We start from the raw sequence: 6,598 nt of genomic DNA, 5'->3' as shown, positions 1-6,598 counted from the left end.
AAGCTGGTTCTATAGTCACTCTATTACAGATGGAGTGATGTAACTAAAGTAATTTCTCCCTGGGATTATTAAAGTATTTCTGAATCCTGGTTGATGGGACAGGTGTTGTGAATGGAATGGTGCCCAGCTTGAAAGAGCTCCTGTTTGTCGCTAAATGTGTTCATTGATGACTGAAAGACATCTTCTGCCTCCATTTATCTGTTTAATACAGTCTGTTGAATTCATGTTAATGTTGATTTAAAGACATTTCAATTAGTGGAAAAAATTGCATAAACCAAGGTTTATGGGCAAAGATTTTTGTGCCACAGCGCGAAAAAAAATCCGACAAAGAACAAAACATCTTTACTTGTCATTAAAGATTAAGTATTTATCATGTACATCTAAAAAATATGTAATTTTATATTTTTTAAATGTTTTAATTTTGCAATGAAGTTTTTTTTTATGTTTTAATCAAGGTCAGTGGGTGAATGGGGCAGCGCCCTTGCGCCCTGTATTGGCCAGCCATACATTTTGATAAATCAATTTTAGGGCTCCAAAAAGCTTTTTTTAGTGTCATCCAGCATGTCAGTCCATCCTGGCAACAGATTATTTTAAGACCTCCTTAAATTTCTCAATAGACTTGTAATCTGCGGCAAGTCAGTTTTTACAAATGTCTTTACCATGATTGTCTGCCTGTTATCAACATAAAATGAAGAAAGCAAGGTAGACAAAAGGGAACTGGAAAGAGGGACAGTAACTTGTCTACACAGGATAGCTAACTTTTTGTGACTTGTTGTGACTCCATCCTGGAGAGAAATATCAATTGGGCTGCTGCCATCAAGACTTAATGATAGAGTGGGCCCTATTTTCCAGTATTTAGTCCTGTTTCTGTCTTAGGCAAAGCTATAGACTCAACTTTTACCGTGACTAACTGTATGCGCTCTCATTCATCCGTTTAATATGGGAACTGGGTTAGAGCTCATCTGCCTCACTGTTTCTTTTCCAGACTTTACTATTATCTTTTCTAACACAGAAAGTATTGATTGATTGGTGCTTCTTCTGTTTTTATGTCTGCTTCTGTCTCCTTGAACCCCAGTCCGCCTCGGCAGATTGCTGCTCATATTGAGCCTGGTTCTGGTGGAGGCTCTTTCCTGTCATAGGGGAGTTTTCCTTGCCACACTCACTGCATGCATGCTTGGTCAGAGGGATTGCTGATGAGTCAATGAGTCGATTTAATCAGCTGGTTATCCTTAGATAAAATCTTTTAAACAATTTGACTCTCTTCTCTCTATAAAGTGCCTTGAGGATTTTTTTAACTTGCGATAAATAACTAAACTGAATTAAATTGAATTGAGCAATTTGAAAACAGAATTATCCAAGTTCCCAATCAATGGGATAAATAGAACATACACTATATTGCCAAAAGTATTTGCTCACCTGCCTTGACTCACATATGAGCTTAAGTGACATCCCGTTCCTAATCCATAGGGTTCAATATGACGTCGGTCCACCCTTTGCAGCTAGAACAGCTTCAACTCTTCTGGGAAGGCTGTCCACAAGGTTTAGGAGTGTGTTTATGGGAATTTTTGACCATTCTTCCAGAAGCGCATTTGTGAGGTCGCACACTGATGTTGGACGAGAAGGCCTGGCTCTCAGTCTCCGCTCTAATTCATCCCAAAGGTGTTCTATCGGGTTGAGGTCAGGACTCTGTGCAGGCCAGTCAAGTTCATCCACACCAGACTCTGTCATCCATGTCTTTATGGACCTTGCTTTGTGCACTGGTGCACAGTCATGTTGGAAGAGGAAGGGGCCAGCTCCAAACTGTTCCCACAAAGTTGGGAGCATGGAATTGTCCAAAATGTCTTGGTATGCTGAAGCATTCAGAGTTCCTTTCACTGGAACTAAGGGGCCAAGCCCAGCTCCTGAAAAACAACCCCACACCATAATCCCCCCTCCACCAAACTTTACACTTGGCACAATGCAGTCAGACAAGTACCGTTCTCCTGGCAACCGCCAAACCCAGACCCGTCCATCAGATTGCCAGATGGAGAAGCGCGATTCGTCACTCCAGAGAACGCGTCTCCACTGCTCTAGAGTCCAGTGGCGGCGTGCTTTACACCACCGCATCCGACGCTTTGCATTGCACTTGGTGATGTATGGCTTGGATGCAGCTGCTCGACCATGGAAACCCATTCCATGAAGCTCTCTGCGCACTGTTCTTGAGCTAATCTGAAGGCCACATGAAGTTTGGAGGTCTGTAGTGATTGACTCTGCAGAAAGTTGGCGACCTCTTCGCACTATGCGCGTCAGCATCCGCTGACCCCGCTCCGTCAGTTTACGTGGCCTACCACTTCGTGGCTGAGTTGCTGTCGTTCCCAAACACTTCCATTTTCTTATAATACAGCTGACAGTTGACTGTGGAATATTTAGGAGCGAGGAAATTTCACGACTGGATTTGTTGCACAGGTGGCATCCTATCACAGTTCCACGCTGGAATTCACTGAGCTCCTGAGAGCGACCCATTCTTTCACAAATGTTTGTAAAAACAGTCTGCATGCCTAGGTGCTTGAATTTATACACCTGTGGCCATGGAAGTGATTGGAACACCTGATTCCAATAATTTGGATGGGTGAGCAAATACTTTTGGCAATATAGTGTATGTGTTTTGTCTCACTTTACAGAAACAACAAGTATCATGTCTTTAAATAAACCCTCATGCTTCAACTTGTAAACCTCATTTGCTACTCAAATCATAACTTGGTGACAGACAGCAACTAAACTAGTTGTTACACTTGATTTCTAAACTCTTTTGCATCTTTAAGGCCATCCCTATCAATCAGCTTTGTCATCAGAGCAGCATGCAAATAGAAGCTTCACTCCAGAGGCCTATTTCACAAAACCAAGCTATGGGATTAGGCCTGTATTTTCAGGATATCCTGCGACCAAGATGTTACAAGCAGTAATACATAAGTTCCCTGCCTCCATCCCAGAAACACAAAGCCCGGCAGATTGGCTCTGAGCCAGCTCCCACGTTAAAGGATGGAGAGCACATACAGGTGGACACAGTCAGAGAAACAGGATTACACAGAGAACAGACCAAGCTCCAACATCTATAAACAAAGGTGTTGATGGCATCCATGATGGAGTCACAGCCAAACAGGAACAGACCAGATGAAACTACTATAAAAAAAAAAGCAGAGAGCAGAACATTAGAGATTGAACTAACAAATTCTGCAGAGTGGGAGAATAGAGATAGACTGAAGCAGAATGATGAAAAGGGGTCCCTATGTCCTCCAGTAGTCTAAGCCTATAGCAGCACAAATGCAGAAAATATATCAGGATAACCTAAGTATTTTGGATGAGGTATAAAAAAGGTAGAGCCACAGTGTGGCTAAGGTAGAGCCAAAGAGAACCGTCTGTCTATCCAGACTGAAGTTCTCCCCCACCGGATCGAGCTGTTAATGCTCTACCTCAACCTACCTCTCTACTTACCCAGCAACTAAGTACACATCACTGTCATGATGATGGCACTTATGAGTGGATTATTGGTTAATTTGTTCCACCTGCCTATCTCCACCATGTTTTAATTCTCACTCATCAGATCCACCTGTTCCAATTCCTATTTAAACAGCTTGTTCCCAGCCATCAGTGCCAGATTATTTGAGCCGTGTATGAGAGTTCTCTAGCTTACCCAGTGTGTTTCTGATTACCTGATCCTGACTAACTTCTGCCCCCCTGGAATTCTGAGTTTTGCTTGAACCTGTTCTGATCTGTTTCACTTGACCCGTCTTCGGACTGCTATTTGGATTTTGTCTTGGATCTGTTTCCTGACCCCAGCTTGGATTTCCCTTCGGTTCCTCTTCGAAAATCTAACCTTCGACACTGACTTTGAATTTTCTTTCCAGATACTTCTGCTGTTCCGCCTATGTAATTCATACTGAGAATTTTCACATGAATTAATTCAGGTTTTCTATCCAGTTCTCCCCTGCAGGGAAGCTAAAAGAGGATTCCAGTCTTTAGTGTTGATCGGTAGAAAAATGTAAAAAACAATACTTTTCATACCTGCCATCTTCCAGCAGTGACGTCAGCGCCATTCTCCCCGCTTTACAAGCTAAATCAATGGGAACTACTAGACACATCTGCAATCAACAACAATTATTGAAGATTTCCAGAGGACTTTGGACCATTGGAATTCACCAGAGCTATAGTGAAACTGACAATGCCCACGTGCATGGCAGCTGGATGCTGGAATACATCGGGTAAAAGTAAAGAAAAATGTTTTTTTCCCTTTCGAATTAATGATCCTCCACGGACGGGTTGGTCGTTGGATCGCCAACTTGAAGAGGGAGGATTTGCCATCAAACTTCTGGCCAGAGAAAAAACACATCATTAATCCGGTGCTCTCTCTGCCTCACATAGTGCACTGGTTGTCACCATCGTGGATATTAGCTTGTTGTGACAAAACCAGATACAGTATTGGGACTTGCTCGACAGCCGATACTGAACTGTGACATCACAAACCGGTAGGTGGCATTAGTGTTCTTTGACAAACTAACTAATTAATATAACTTTTAATTAAAAACACTTATCATTTATTGAAAAGCAGCAATAATTTCATATTTAAAGTACTTTCAGAAGTTTGAATTCACACTTTTCCTTTAAGACAGGGATATTGGACTGTGCCAGAATATATAATCAACTTCCTCATGATAATAATTCCTTGTAATATATTCATAATATTCTTTTAGCATTTTCAATATTTTGTAGGAATGAAAGGAATAGCACTAGACTGGTTTAAATCGCATCTCTCTGACCGATTTCTGTTTGTTCATGTTAATGATAAGTATTCCTCATGCTCCAGGTGTCATGATTTTGGCGCTGATGGCTGGCTTGTTTGCCTTTTCACCTGTCTACTTTGCGGGGTTGCTCTATACAGTTCATCTGATCCACCTGTTTCCAGCTGCTATTTATGCTGCCTGTTTTCCTGCCATAGTCGCCAGATTATTCAAGCTTTGTGTAAGAGTAACTCTACTGATTCTGTTACATTCTGATTTTCTGATCATTCCTGTTTCTGCTTTTGGACTTCTGAGTTTTCCTTTGCCCCTGTTTTACTCTGCTAGCCTGATCTGTTTTGGACTGATTCCTGGATTCTGCCTGCTTACCAGACTTGGACCTGTCTTCTGACCTCGTCTTGGTTTCTCCACTGGTACCTCTTCGGCTCTCTGATCTTCTGGCGTTGAAACCTTGTTCTGCAACGACTCCAGCTTTGGATTTCCCCCAACGGATACTTCTGCTCCTCAGGTCTTCACTCGTAACTCTGGGGGCAGCTGTGGAGAAACTACCTGTCTGGATTCTACTCCTTCCTCTGGGCTAAGACTGAACTCAGAACCAGGTTAGTGACTAATATGCTAATAGTCGAGGCCCGTTTGAGTTTTCAAAGTCACTAACCTGAGTTTCGGTTAACCTGAGTTAAACTCCTCCCTGCTGTTAAGTTTGCTCGCTGATTTTTAAAATAAAAGATTTTCTTGATATATCACTATGCTGTCTCCTTGAATTCTGGATCCAGCGCTCTGAGTGCCTGACACCAAGGTTACCTGTGGAGTACCACAGGGATCAGTGCTAGGACCAATTCTCTTTATTATATATATGCTCCCAATCTGTAGAATTATTAGACAGTATAGGATTAATTTCCACTGTTATGCTGATGATACCCAGCTATATCTGTCTATAAATCCAGATGAAGCTAACCCATTACATAGATTACCTGGATGACTCTTAACTTTCTGCTCCTGAATGCAGACAAAACAGAAGTTATAATCTTTGGACCAGAGTCTTTGAAAAAGAGGCTGATTAGTTAGTCACTTAATTGGGATTAAACTGATTTCAGATAATAAAGTAAAAAATCTTGGTGTTATATCAAAGAGGTTTCTAGAATTTTCTTCCTTCACCTGCGGGATATTTCAAAACTTAGAAATATCCTGTCCAGGGGTGATGCTGAAAAAACTAGTCCATGCATTTGTTACATCAAGGCTGGACTATTGTATTTCTTTACTATCAGGAAGTCCACAAACTGTAGTTAAAAGCCTTCAGCTGATCCAAAATGCTGCAGCCAGAGTTCTAAAAAAAATTAAAGAGTGTAAAAGTAGAATGGGAGGCAGATCTTTTAGTTATCAGGCTCCTCTCCTGTGGAACCAACTACCAGTTTTAGTCCGTGAGGCAGTCTACTTTTAAGGCTAGGCTTAAAACTTTCCTTTTTGATAAAGCTTCTAGTTAGAGTGGCTCAGGTTATCCTGAGCTATCTCTATAGTTCTGCTGCTATAGGCTTAGACTGCCGGAGGACATAGGGACCCCTTTTTCAACATTCTGCTTCATTCTATCTCTGTTCTCCCACTCTGCAGAATCTGTTAGTTCAATCTCTAACGTTCTGCTCTCTCTGCTTTTTCTCATAGTAGCTTCATCTGGTCTGTTCCTGTTTGGCTGTGACTCCATCCTGGAGAGAAATATCAGCTGTGCTGCTGCCATCAACACCTTTGTTTCTAGATGTTGGAGCTTGGCCTGTTTTCCAGTGTAGTCCTGTTTCTCTGACTGTGACTAACTAGATGTGCTCTCTTCATCCTCT

This window comes from Cyprinodon tularosa, unplaced genomic scaffold, assembly GCF_016077235.1.
Source record: "Cyprinodon tularosa strain WSP-4 unplaced genomic scaffold, ASM1607723v1 ctg874, whole genome shotgun sequence".
Lineage (NCBI taxonomy): Eukaryota > Metazoa > Chordata > Actinopteri > Cyprinodontiformes > Cyprinodontidae > Cyprinodon > Cyprinodon tularosa.
The sequence above is the reverse complement of the archived record's forward strand: the minus strand, read 5'-3'. Positions refer to the sequence as shown.